Raw genomic sequence first — 15,137 nt, 5'->3', positions numbered from 1 at the left:
AAAATGGGGTTTTTCGCAATTTAAATTTTTATTATAAATTTTTGTTTTTTGAAAAATGACACAACATTTTTTTCAGTGTATATTATTTTTCGAGCAGAAGTATTCATTCCCTGTAACTTGTTCTCAGATAGTTTTGCTGTATAAAATACAGTAATCGAACAAAAAAAATTTGAAATTCATACACGTAGAAACGTTTACGCCCTTTTGAAAAATTACTCTTGCATCAAAATATTCCAATTGCCAGAGAATATCATGGAGATTCATACAGCGAACACACCTGCAAAGTTTTGTTCGAATCGACGTTGGTCATATTTTGCGGTCGGCCGGTTTCTCATGGAATCCCTCAAATAGCTTTCTTAAGAAAAACATAAATTTAGGCAACAGAGGGTTAAACACACTTCGGAGGAGGGGTCATTAATCCGACAATTTTTAATATTTTTTATAAATCTACTTTTTTTCTTCAGTAGCACTACCAATAAATTCTGTCGTTTAAAAAAATGCATAAATCCCTTATAAACCACAAATTTTTCCCACTTTTACTCCTCAACTTTATATATAACCCATTAATTTATTGAAATACTTTGTTGCATTTGTTGCAAAGTCCATGAATTCTGGGATATTTGTTTTGAAATATGCCGGAAATCTTGGAGGTATAAATTGATCATGTATTATTAATTTTCCCTACCTGGGTAGACTCAGTAAGTTCAATGATTTCGAAAGATTTTTAAGGTTAACGGAACTATCTGCTTTGTAGAAAACTGAAAAGCACACACATTTGATTACTCCGGGAATTCTATTAACTAAGGCAATGCAAATAATTACCACTCTGCCTTTTTTATTACTTTAGGGATCGAGAAACTCTTCTGAACTAGAAAATAAAATTGCTGCAATATTTTCAATTCGGTAGTTCAGTGATATAAAAATGGATAATTGGAAGAATTTTTTAATACCGCTCTTGACGATTTTTACATATATCTCGTACAATGATATTTTTCACTTATTTGACCATATGGCCTGTGTTAAGCCAAAGAGGACCAAGCGCTATTTAGGGGTACCTCTCTAAAAATCGCTATCGCATCCAATGTAGTGCTAGAATAACCTACAAAAATTTATTTTTGAGTACTCAAATAGTAGTCGAAAGCAAATGAGTACCCATGAACTTTCTATGATAATGATAAATTATCGAAAAATTTGACATTGGAAATAGCAGGAAAAAATTATGGCGTTCAGTTCGGTTTGGCTTAACGCCGGTCATATTATGAGCATGTTATCTGGAAGTACACGCAAATCATGAAAGTAGTTACATTTTTCTATTTAAGATATCATGAAATTGATTGAACCACAAATTCGCGAGACGCCATATTACTATTAGTAATATAGATCAAAACAGAATTGAACTATTTTACCACATCTACAAATCGCTTGACAGATCAAATATTTTCTTTTCTCGAGTCTATTCTGGTAAACTTGGATTTAATCAACTTAGAAATATTATCAACGGTCAGAAATTTCTTAGTTGAATTAAAACAATATGATGAGGATCTGTAGATTATTGTACTGTATTGTATTATTTTTGTTCAAACAAATAGCTTTTAATAGAAACATTCGGCACAATCCGTATAAACTACATCCCTCTATGCATTTTTTAAATTTTATATTCCCCAAAGGAAGTATTCTACTCGTCTACCACAGCAACGTGGGGCCAATTAGACGATGAAAAGAAATAAGCACCAAATTGACACCAGTTAGACACTTAATCTAAACAGTTCACAAAACATATGCGATGCCTAAAGCCACAGGCTAGTCCCGAGTGATACCTCGGATAACTAACCACAGGAGAACTTTAGCGACGAGTTAGAGTTCATGTCCGGCGGAAATCAATGTATGCGGTATAAATTTGGATTCATGTAATCAATCACTGTAATTCTACGAATTTCCCCTAAACACTTCCGAGTATAGGAAAAATATCTCCATCAGCGATTTGTTATAAGGAAAGTACACCAACGGAATGAAATTGAAATATACCGTCCAGTATATCGCATCGTGTTATATAAATTCCTTCAAGTTAAATGGTTCATTAAAATTTGATTTGTTCGATTTTTTGTTTATTTCTCCGAGAAATTTTAAACATTGCAACATTTCTTTTTGAGAACTAATATTGCATTGCAACATTGTTTGAATTATTGACTCTTAAATCCTGTTAAATTGCTGAATAAGCTACATATCTATGTATATCCCGGAAAATCGCTTGAAAACCTACGAACGTCGAGTGAAAACATCCATCGTACAAACATCTCGTTTATCAAAAGCACGCCAGCATTAAGTCGGTGGAAATATATCCAATTCCGCTTCAGCAGAACATCACGGACCGGCTGTATCACAACGGTATTCGCTTCACCCACCGAACCGCTCGGCATTGTAATTCAAGTATCCGACCGTAATTCAATTCCTTTATTTTTAATTTTCATCACCCAACAACCAGGCAAGCAAGGAAAACCACCGACTAGGCCACGCGTTTTTCTGTTTCTCTGCAAATACCCCACTTTGCGTCACAATCACTGGTGCATAACCACACACACACAAACACACCCGCGCGCCAACCACACACTCGTCGATTTGTTCTTATTGTCACATGTGTCACTTCTTTCCACAAACAATCCCACTCATTTACACACTCGACTAGACACGGGTGGACTTTGCAACCGTGCGCTCAAAGTCTGCAGCTGTTCCCGGTACGATACTACTGCACTCGTTGTGTGTTGCGTCTCCGCTGTCTATTGTTGATTAACTTTCGCCACTGTGATTGATGCCGGATCACGTCACAAGCAGAAGCAGGAGAGAGAAAAAAAGAACCATACAAACAACAAACACCAGCTGATGCAACGCGCGACCGAATCCACCAACAAGACACCCGCGAAATGAGGCGCCTTTCCGCGTAGCCACCGTGTTGCTGCCGCTGTCGAGCAGTGAAGCTATCCGACTAAGCATGCCAACCGGCTGCACAGCACCAGCGACTGACTGACTGGCTGGCTGACTGACTGACTGGGGAGACCTGGTTTGTTGCCGGTTTCGTGAGAAGCGCGGCATGACTGCACTGCTGCTGTCCTCGCTGTTTGGGTCCTACCTAAAGCTTATCAAACATGTATAGCTTGGTAGCTAGGTAGGTCTACATGGTAGTCGGCATCAGTGCGAAAAAATGTGCGCTCCAAATCCGTGAGCGGAGAGTAAGAAATAGTTCATCCAATTTTGCACTGGATTTGCGAGAAGGAATGACGCGGTGTGTTCATTCGATTCTCTCTGTTTACTGTCGGCAAAACATATGATTGCTGTTTTCCTTGGGTAGTGCAGTTTCACTTTCCGTTGCGTTCCACGCCGCTGGAGAAGCGAGAGCAAAGTCTTCGTGGTTCATTGCAAGAGTTTTCCCAGTGTTCGCTCTCAAAACTCTCGTTTTCTTTATTTTGATTGAAACCGTCGGGTTATTTCAACTAAATTTCCCTCTCAGAGTACTGTTCATGGTTCATCGCTAAAACAGGCTGCCATGCGTCTCCATTGGTGATTTGTATGCATCAGCTTGGTGAGGAGTATTCACAGACAGGACACATAAAAACGAATTATGTCAACTTTATTTTCGCTTATTTTCTATGCTGCCAATTTTCTTAGTGAAACAGGAAAAATAATCGTCATTGCGGTTGTTAGTAAGCTACAAGGAAAAGGGAAACGTTAACAGTATGAAACAATATTACAAATGTACAATTAACTGGGACGATCGACTGAGAACCTTGTTGTGAAGGGGGATAAGTATAAAACGTTATATCTGCCTTGAAAACACAGTGCTGCATAATTCTGGACGAAATAAATTTATTCACAAAAACTGTTAAGAACGGGGGAAACGTATTTCTATTGAATACTCTTCGAACATCGGCGAACGATTATAATTCAATTTGGTACAATTACAAAATACTGTGAAATCATATTGAATTCAGTTGCGGAATTATCCGGTTTCCCCGGTCCATCGATTGTGACGAACCTTGTATATTTCACCAGGTTTTGCACTGAACAAATATCCAAAAAACTCCAAGTGGACATGATCTATACAGATCGATAATTTTCGTCCAATTTTGTCCCCTGTTAAGTCGCTGTCCAAATTGGTGCAATGCATCTCAATTTGGTGTTCCTCAAGGAAGTACGCGGTCCGCCATTGTTTTCGCTGTTCGTGAATGATATGGTCTTCATTTTAACGTGTGGAGGGCCATGCGTACCGAGATTCTCAGACAGTTCGGATGACCGCCACTCATTCCAGTTGGCCTGGGTTCAATTCCAGCCGAGGTCGTTGACATTTTTCTGAGGTGAAAAAATCTGTGGTCACGTGTTCCTTCGGGAGGGAAGTAAATCCGTTGATCTCCTGTCCATGAGTTTGATGGATCGATATATCTAGTCCGGATAGTGGAGTCACATCTCTGACATCGGTAAAGAAGAAGTAGAATCCAACTTCTATACTAATACTAACAAATATTCTCCTCCCGTGAAACTTGTGGAGTCCGTAGTAGTATATACGTTCGGGCCTGGCCGGCGCCGGTATTGATCAATAAACAATTTAGGATTACCACATTCAAAGATGTTTCGTTACTCCCAAGCATAATTATCTACTAATTCCCTATGCAACTTCAGCTAGTCCGGATCGATAACGGAGTGGCAGCCAGGGGTAGTCGCACAAGCTCAAGCTCTGTAAATTGGAACATATCATCAGGATAAAATTCTAGCTTCTTCTAGCTAGTCAAAAATTACTTCACTAATAACTCCCGAAACTGCTTATTCACGCGTTACAAAAAGACAACAACATTGCAATTTATGATTTATTATTGGTAGTATGCTGCACCTTATTCTTATTTCAACGAACTTCGAAGTTAATTTTCATAGCTTAGAGCACAAAACAATCGCAGGTCTAATAAAACAATTCCATTAATGCTAAGAGATCTTCCTTATTTTTTATTGCATTACAACAAACATTCTAACAAAGCAAAAAAGTCACCCGAAGAAAACCTTATAAAAGAAAATTCGACAATTCCTTTGATGCGGCACAGCAAACGACAAACGAAAAAAAATATGACTTCTCCACAAGCATACACCCGTTCGGACAAAAAAAAATCCCCCAAACATCAAACATTGTTTACCGTCCTTTCCATCCCCGTCCGTCGGAGAGAATGTCGGGTTTAATTCCACTCAAATCAAATCAAATCAGATCGAATATTGGCTCAATGGTGAAGGACCGACCGGCCGACCGCATCCCAGCAACCGCGCCACGTACAAGCAAGCAAGCATGCCCGGGTTTTGGTGTCCGGAAATGTGTTCACTGCTAACAATCCACACCAAACCACTTGTCGGTGGTTGCTGTAATTCGGTTTCGATTGGTTTTGAATTGTCCAATTGTGTTGTGCCCATGGCTTACATGTTCCGGTGTTTGAGCAATCCTGGGATTTGAGGGCACTTGTTGACGCCTTGTTTTGACATAGGGGGGGGGGGGGGGGTTCGCGGTTGTAACTATAAAGCAATAACTGAATAGAATTAAAATCGTTATTTTATTTATATCTATTGTGTTGCTGTGTTGCAATATCAGACATCAGTTCAAGTTTCAAAAATATTCTTAACCGAATAAGAACTGATGATGTAAATTGGTTTCCCGTTGCGAAGCTTAACTTTCAATTTCGACAACGAATAACTCGATGAAGCCAGAAAGTCATATTGATCCAAAATAGACGAGCACGGGGGAGTTTTCCTCGCAAAAAGCTCTATGCAATATCTATAGCCTTGCATTTTCGTTCACTACTAGTAAAGCAGCAGCAGCTAACAACAACACGTTCAGTACCACCAACCACACGCAGCTGTGGTTAAACATGATCATAAACATCAGCCAGTTGTGGCTGGTTGAATTTGTTCGCTCACATGTATACTCACATAGCTACATACAAGCGACCGCACTTTCAGCTATTATGCTGTGCAACTCTATACACATACCTACATAGCAAACTTCGTCACTTAATCCTGCTTTATCCTGTGCGCTGCATATTAGATAATCCTGGATTAAATCAATGAAGCATGTGGCTATGAGTGCCGTACAACAACAGTTCTACTCTAATTTCTACCCCCATTTGCGAGTTCAGTAAGAAAGATGAACATGGTTCTGATTTAAAATGAATGTTTTGTCGTGATTATGGAATACTAACAAAACACACTAACCCCCCCCCCCCCTCCCCCAGCAAAGTGGTTGCAAGCAAAGCTATAACAATGAGTGGAGAATTGAGCAAAATCAGTGTTTGTGCAGTGCGTAAATATATACATTAGACAAGTAGTTCTAGACTGAAATGAATGCACGAATGTAGTGAGCTGTCTATGCAGTAACTGGAAACACCGTAACCACAGAACCCCGAGGAAGAAAGAGGGAAAATGACAGACATGGGATTTATCTAATGCGGCTTACTATACTAATTGGCACAACAAGCGGTTTGATGGTACTGACTGACAGTCTTTTACGCTTCCTATTGAATTGAATTGCTTGGGTGGTATCTTGTCAGTTCAACTCACATGTGTTGTGGTGGGTAACGAACAACGAGACCACATCGGTGGAACTTACCTGGAAGAAAAGGAAATTCGACTTTAATTAGTGAGTTCATTGGAAATATTACCTACAGTACGTATAAATAGAGTTCCACAACAATAAAATGATTGATTACATTTAATATAAAATTTATAGCATTAATCGAATAAAGCATTTTACTTTATTTATAAAATATAGTATAAAGATAAATTCGATAAGACTGCGCAGAAAAAAAAATCCGTTCATAAATTCATGAACAAACCGTCACAATTTAGTAGACTGAATGATTTAAGAAAATCGTGACCAAGTTCCTGAAATTATGGATAATAAACCTCGTATTCATGAAACTATGTGTGTTTTCAAAAACACTAGTTCGTGCAAAAATCTACATAGCGTTGCATTGCAGTGTTTGGTTGGGTTACTTTGGATGTTTCCTGGACATGTTTAGTAGACCGACAACTTTCTTGAAATTTTTTTCGGAACACTCCAAAAATGGTAATTAGCTCTACAAACCCTATGTCAAATATGAGCTTTTTTCTATAGCTCTAGTACACTCACAAGAGTTTAAAAGTTTCTATGGTGGAATATATGGAAAATTAAAAAAAAATTAAAATTCAATAAAAACTCCCACAGCTCTTCTGCACGGAAAAAAATCCGTTCATAAATTCATTAACGTAAGGTCACGATTTCGTGAACTGAACGATTTACGAAAACCGTGACCAAGTTCCTGAAATTATGAATAATAAACCTCATATTCATGAAACTATTTGTGTTTTCTAAAACTAGTTTGCCCCGAATATACATATTGTGTTATATTAGAATGTTTGGTTGGGTTACTCTTGTTGTTCAGTGAACTTGTTTAGTTTTTGCTGTGATTCTTGTTCATGATTTGGGAATACACAGTCGACAGTCAAACGTTGTTCATGATTTCAAGAGCTTATTCGCGATTCTTGTGAATTCTCAAGACGTTAGCGGGATTAAAGTTAAAGATTTCAAGATCTTAGTCGCGATGTTCGTAATTTCTTTTCACGTTATCGTAGTATTTTAGTCATGAGTAGAGTGATTCATGTTCATGATTTTAGGATCTTTGTCACGATTTTAAATATGTATGTCATGAGTTGTGTGATTTGTGTCCATGCATTCAGGATCTTAGTCACGATTTTTGTAACATCTGTTCATGCTATTGTGATATTTTAGTCATGAATAGAGCATTTCATGTTCAAGATTTCAGGATCTTAGTCACGATTTGAGATATTTTTGTCACGAGTTGTGTGATTTGTGTTCATGCTTTCAGGACTTTTTTCACAGTTTTCGTAATTTCTGTTCATGTTATCATGATATATTCTTTTAGGATTTAATTTCAAAACGTAACGTACCGTAAGCCAGGGTGACTTTGATCGTCGGGGTGACATTGATCACTCGAAACTTTGTTCGTAGATCTCTTATTAAACCAGAATAGTCTACCGAAACATTTTAATTTGAAATGATTTTTATTCTAAACTTATTAAATACTGATTTGTTATACTTTTTGAGTATATTGTTCGATTTTTGGGCACAAAAACTACAAAAAACCGAAATTTGACTTTATCTTATTTTTACGAAGCTTCGTAAAGTGTCTATTTTTTATAAAACAAATAAATCTCAGATTTGTGCAAGAGTAATAATTTTCATGATATCAGCTGTTTTATCATGGTAGTCGTAAATTCTTTTAGCCTAATCTTGATCTGTTATTTTTTGGTTACTAACGGTTTTTTTACTCGGACTAACGTGACAATATGAATTGGGTCATTAAAATAAAACTCATTCGCGATATCCGGATTTGTGAACTATGTCACGAACACTATTTGGTGTTTTCAGCGCAGTTTTCTTTTTCTGTCCGGACATCACAATGAACCTTATTAAATGAATAACGCTGTTCGAGGTTCTATAAGTTTTTTAACTACTCGTACCTATCACTGGTCGCTAGCAGCTGGGTATTTCATGAACAAGTGCATGGAACAAAAATGATTCTACGAATAATACTTCAAATTTTATGAAAGAGTTCACGTAAAAATTTCATTACCATGTTGCATGAAATTGTAAATGATTAGGGATATCTTCAAAATATAAAAAGCACGCAAATAGACACTAGATAGATCGTAAATCATGCATTAGGAATCATGAATCAGTTCATGGATATGAATGATATGATATTTTATGATTTCGTGAACTTTCTCACGAAAACGAATGACAAGTTGTGACTATTGTACTAGGTATCATCAATCAGTTCACGAATACATGAATAATATTTCATGATTTCATGAACTATTTTACAAGCACGGATATTGGCTGGTGACTAATATGTTAGAAATCATGAACCAGTTCACAAATACATGAATAATATTTTATGATTTCATGAACTATTTCACGAAAACGAATGGTAAGTTGTGACTATTATACTAGGTATCATGAAGCGGTTCACGAATACATGAATAATATTACATGATTTCGTGAACTATTTCAAAGCACGGATATTGGATCGTAACTAATACAGGGTGTTTGGTTCATGGTTAAGAATCGATCGAGGGGTGATTGACTGTCATATTTGGAGAAAAAAATCGTTCTACACATACCATCAAATTTCAACCTTTACAAAGTTATTGAACTTTCTGTGTTAAAAACTAATTTGCCTAAAAATACCTCTAACTCAAAAAGTATACTTTGCATTTCAAATATTTTAGGTCCATTGGGAAGGTGAGAAAATTTTCCATTGAGTGATGCCATCACATGTTTCAGCTAATGAGTTTAAGTAACCTTTTCAAAGAAATTTATTGAAAATTTAACAATTTTAATCGATTTTTCCTTCATTTCTTGAAAATCCTAATAGTTAACCTCATCATTTTAATAATCCAGATTGTTAGTCTTAAAGAGCTGCATAATTCGTTCTATGACATGATACACTTACCTTTTCTCATTTTCACGTGTTTGGGTTATTCAACTTGAATATTTTTACATCATTTTCACTAATACCAGCTCTAATTGAAAAAGTATGCCACTTATTGTACTTTTTTTTCATTTTATTCGAAAGCCAGGAAAATTTTACAGAGAAAAATGTATTAATACCTTTCAGTTAAGTGAATTTAGTTTCTTTTAGAAGTTAATCAGTTTAGAATTAGTGTTATTATTATCATTTTCGTTAATTTTCTTAAAATAGTAAATAATAAACATCACTGTTATTATCATGGAAATTATGCATCTCAGCAAGTTCTATAATTGTTTCTTTGACTCCATTCAATTATCTCTTTTGGTTTCGAAGCAAAATCGTTTTTATCACATCGTTTCATATGCAAAAATAACGACTTCGAACCCACTACATTTGTGGCGAAGTCATGCTGTGTTAACTATTAAATAGCAGCGAAATGAAAAGAGACACAGACAAAGTGTCAAATAAAAAGTTATAAGAAACGTTGAGAGGCATCAAATGAATAATAGTAATGATAAATTTTGTTGATTAATATTTAGTATAATTACAAAACTTCTCAAAAACGCAAATTTTGAGTTATTTTATTAGTAAAAATCATTTAGTACCCTTTACTAAAAAAATATTTGTACATACACCGATAGGAAATTTTCTCAACTTTCCATTGAAACATTGGAAATAACGATATAAAGCTTATTTTTAGATTAGAATCTTTTAACCACTTGCAAGTCGGTTACAGGAAAAGAATAGTAATGAAATTGCAAAGAAATGAGAAGAGATAGGAATATGACGTCCAAAAACAAATTATGAATCGTCCTAAAACCCAACTTTTGGATAATGGATATTGCTATAATCATACTTCATAATTTCGAGAAAATTAGGAAAAACCTCCTCAAAAACACTAACTTTTAACTACTTTACAGCTAAAAGGTAATTAAAACTAATGAACTGAAAGACACCAGACCATCATTCAATAGGAATGTTTTTAACCTTTCGAATGGAACTGAAAGATTTAAAATACAAAGTAAACTTTTAAAGTTTGAGATATTTTAGGACAAATAAATTTTTTACACAAAATGTTCAATAACTCTGTAACGGTTGAGATTTGATGATATGTGCACAACAACTTTTTCTCTAAATATGACAGTCTATCATACCCCGAGAGGTTCTTAACCATGAATCAAACACCCTGTATATTAGGAATCATGAACCAGTTCACGAATGTATAAATAATATTTGATGATTTTGTGAACCATTTCACGAGCAAGGATATTGGATCGTGACCAATATATTAGGGATCATGAATTAGTTCAGGAGGATTGAATGGATTCATGAATAAAATTCCGAATTACGTGAAATAGTTCACGAAAAAATAGCAAGAATATTTCGATTTTGTGAACTAATGTTCCTATATCTATGAATCTATGAAAAAATCATGAGTCAACCTTTGGTTTCATGAATAATGTTTATAAAGTTGTGAACTAGTTCAAGGCGGAAACCGTGACAGAAGTTTACAATGCAAAAACCAAATATTTCGACTAATGTATGCGGGCGCTACTGAAGGAAAATTGAACAAAATTATAAAAGCCATGATTTTTGTTCATGGTCCTGTTTTCGTAACGTAAAAACGTGATTGTTCCAGAATTCATGGCGCTTTATTCACGATTTTGGGAACAATTTTTTCCATGTGTATGCATCAAAACTTGAGGTAGTGTGTAATTATTGGAGGTTACCTGACAAAATTATTTAACTTTGGAGATCAAAAGAATTTTTGAAAAGGTTCTATTCTAATCAGGTGCGAGAAAGAGAGGCAGCATATAACATTATATTAGAATATCTCTTTACCACAAAGTCGGATCGATTTGCAGTCTTTTGCAATGATGATCCTTTCGTCTTCAGGTATACATCTGAGGACTTTAGGATACGGTGGTCGGTGTTAAGTCAGACCGAACTAAGTCGTAAAATATCAAAAAATGAGATACTGATAGCACTGGATAAAGAATTTCTTTAGCTACGTTCGACTTTTACAGATTTGAAATATGTAACAATGAACAAGAGTTATGACAAAAATTAATTTCCAATCATAACGTAATGTATGCTGCGATTCAAACTTTAAACTCGTTTTTCTCGAAATCAATACATTGTCACTTAGTCCGATCTGACCTAACACCGACCAGTTGATGCGGGCATTTTTTTTACTGAATTTATTGTTTCCATTACTGATATTTCATTTATTCTAACATACAAACTCAAAAATTCCTGTTAGTAAACCAGAATTATCCGTACAAATTTGTGTTTGGAATGGGGCTTCTGGAGCCAATTACCATTCGATTGAGTGGTGTTCCAAAAAAAAGTCAATTTTTGGTGGCGGTCTAATGTTTAGTTTGGGGCCGGATACAGCGTAGTTGGTAAATCGATTGCCTTGTATGCAGCTTACCTGGGTTCGATTGCCAACCCCGCACATAGGGAAAGAGATTTCTCTAACCCGAAAAGAAGCAAATGACCTTAAGGTTTAAACCTCCATAATCAAAAAAATAATACAGTAATGTTTCGATTATATCACGGTCGGTCTGTATTTTAGCGTGATATATTTGAAGCGTGATATATTCAAAACATAACAAAAAATTACATTCAACCATTAACCCATGTTTCATAAAGTTGTTGAACCTCCCAAAACTAATCTTGAAGGAATCTGGCACGTTAAGGTTTTGGACAAATATCATGACTATTAAAATCGGTATATTCGAAGAGGCTACGATTCAGTTCTCGTTGTTTCAACATCCATAGAAATAGTCCCATCTCCAATTGTTGATGTCCTTTCAAAAGAAAAGGTAATCAATTCAAGAGAAAATGCATATCTCGGCATACCTACCATATCGTGCGTATTTTGGTTTTCTCATTATTTTGTTAGATTTTCCTGCGGATAACTAACAATTAACCGAATAAAAAAGAAGTCGATTTGTTTACCCAATACACCAGACGGCCCCTCAAGAACACGGAAAATAGGAATTTAAAGCTAAAATTGGAATCGGCCGAAAGATATTTCGGCACTCCTAGACATTGCAACAACGTTTTTGATAAAACATGATTTCAAGATAATTCACGTTTAAAGTTTCGCGCCACGCTCTCCGTTTATGTAAAGGGACAACATGAACAGCGCTATAACTTTGCTTCTACTGCTTAGACCGCTATAAAAATTTCAGATACTTTCTTAAGAATCTGTACATTAAGATAAAAAAATAAAAAAAAGCTTGACTTTTTGACCGACCTCATCATATATAAACCCTTAACGAAATAGTCCGAAACCCAATAATAGGCTCATTACCCTACATGTAAATAAACAAATCAATTGTAAAAAAATCCTAAAAGTTCCAGGACACAATATGTGGCTTAATTGGATCAAAACGTAGTGTGCCTTGTCCGTTATTCAAAAAGCGTGATATAATCGAGATAAAACCGTGATATAATCGAGGGTGATATAAACGAGTATTGATATAAACGAATAGTGATATAATCGAAACATTACTGTAATGTTTAGATTTTGTTACGATTATTGTCCATACTTTGGATATTACTGGTTTGTAGTTTGTAGTATATCGATGAAACGATGTTCATGATTTCAGTAGCTTAGTTGCGATTTTCGTAATATCTCATCACGTTACATTGATATTTTATTCATGAGTTTACTATCGGATTTTTCCCGCAGAGTAACACGATTTATGTTCATAATTTCAGGGCTTTAGTGACGATATTTGAAATTCATATTCACGTTTTCATGATATTTCATTCACGAGTTTCGTGTTAAGTATTTCAGGAAGAGTAGTGTGACTTATGTTTATGATTTCAGGATGTCAGTTACGATTTCAGTAATTTCTATTCACGTTATCGTAATATTCTAGTCACAAGTAGAGTGATTTGTGTTCATGATTTTAGAATCATAGTCACGATTTCTGATATTTTAGTCGCAAGTAATGTAAGTTATGTTCATGATTTCAGGATCTTTGTCACAATATTCGTAGTTTTTATGCACGATATCGTTATTTTATTGTTGAGCTCACTTTCGAATTTGACACGATGAGTAATGCGGCTGATGCTCATGTTTAACTCCTATCGGATTTTTTACTCGTAGTAACGTGACGATATGATTTGGTTCATAGAGGCGTAACTGATTCGCGGTATTTTGTTTTGTGAACCACATCACGACCACGACTTGTGGCGCTATAATATATTTTTGGCACTCAGCGCAGTTTTCGTTTTCTGTCCAGACATCACATTGAACCTTATCAAATTAATAACGATGCTCAAAGACCTAATAACTTTTTTTATATCTACTGCTCGTACCTATTACTAGATGCTATAAACTGGACATAACTATACGATATTTCATGAAAAAACTCAAATTTTGTGAAATAGGTCACGTGAAAATTTCAAAACCATGTACCATGTGCAAAGTTGCATGAAACTGAAAATGATTACGGATGTCTTCCATATATCACAACCACTCAAGATAGATCGTGAATCATGTACTACGAATCATGAACAAGCTCACGAATCCATAAATAATATTTCATGATTTTGTGAACTATTTCATGAGCATGAATGGTGAGTCGTGAAAATTATACTTGGAATCATGAATCAGTTCACGTTTCCATGAATAAGATTTCATGATTTTGTAAACTATTTCACGAGCATGAGCATGGTGAGCTGTGACTAATTTGTCAGAAATCATAAATCACTTCACGTACACATGAATAACATTTTATAATTTTGTGAACTATATTTCGAGCACGGATATTGAATCATGACTAATATATTAGCAATTATAAACTAGTTCACGATGATTGAAAGAATTCATGAAGAATGTTGCGGGTTTCGTGAAATAGTTCACAAGAAAATATGTTTTGATTTTGTGAACTACTTCACAACCATTAAAACCAGATCACGTTCCAGATGTAACAAATCATGAATCAGTTTACGTCGCATAGTCAAACACTGAAAAATGTTCCAAAACATATGAATAAAATTACGATTAAACCTTGAGTTTTAAGAATAGTGTTCATTAAATTGTGGACTAGTTCACGTACAAAAAATCGATTTGATAATGGTATGGCGGAAATCGTGACTGAAGCTCACAAAACGAAAACAAATATCAGTACTAATAAAAGCAATACAGGGTGTTTGGTTCATGATTTAGGACCTCTCGAAGGGTGATTGATTGTCATATTTGGAGAAAAAAATTGTTCTTCATATACCACCAAATCTCAACCGTTACAGAGTTATTGAACTTTTTGTGTAAAAAACTTATTTATCTTAAAATACTTCTAACTCGAAAAGTATACGTCGTATTTTAAATGTTTTAATTTCATTGGAAAGGTGGGAAAATTTTCTATTGATTGATGTTCTCCTAACATTCAGTTAATTATTTTTAATTGCCTTTTGATTGTAAAGCAGTTAAAAATTATTGTTACATTTCTTATAAAAGAAATGTATAGAATTCGCTCAAACTTTCAAGATTTTTTCCGAGGCCCGGAGGGCCGAGTCTTATATACCAATCGACTCAGCTCGACGATTTGGGACAATGTCTGT

At 35.3% G+C, this 15,137-nt stretch overlaps 1 protein-coding gene across 12 annotated transcripts in view; it reads right to left on the bottom strand.

Moving 5' to 3' along the window:
- The window catches only part of LOC131679245 (dual 3',5'-cyclic-AMP and -GMP phosphodiesterase 11), a 422,056-nt gene that overhangs the window by 281,379 nt on the left and 125,540 nt on the right, over positions 1-15,137 (bottom strand). For 4 of the 12 annotated variants that reach the window (XM_058959926.1, XM_058959930.1, XM_058959929.1 and 1 more), the window contains exon 1: positions 2,859-3,063. The exons of 7 other annotated variants lie outside the window; for them this stretch is intronic. The gene's annotated coding sequence lies outside the window, so the exon portion shown is untranslated. Of the gene's footprint in view, positions 1-2,858; positions 3,064-15,137 lie in introns of those variants that run through there. One more of the 12 variants, XM_058959928.1, reaches the window with a different exon arrangement.

The sequence above is a fragment of the Topomyia yanbarensis genome, chromosome 2 (genome assembly GCF_030247195.1).
Source record: "Topomyia yanbarensis strain Yona2022 chromosome 2, ASM3024719v1, whole genome shotgun sequence".
Taxonomy (NCBI): Eukaryota; Metazoa; Arthropoda; class Insecta; order Diptera; family Culicidae; genus Topomyia; species Topomyia yanbarensis.
The sequence above is the reverse complement of the archived record's forward strand: the minus strand, read 5'-3'. Positions and strand labels throughout refer to the sequence as shown.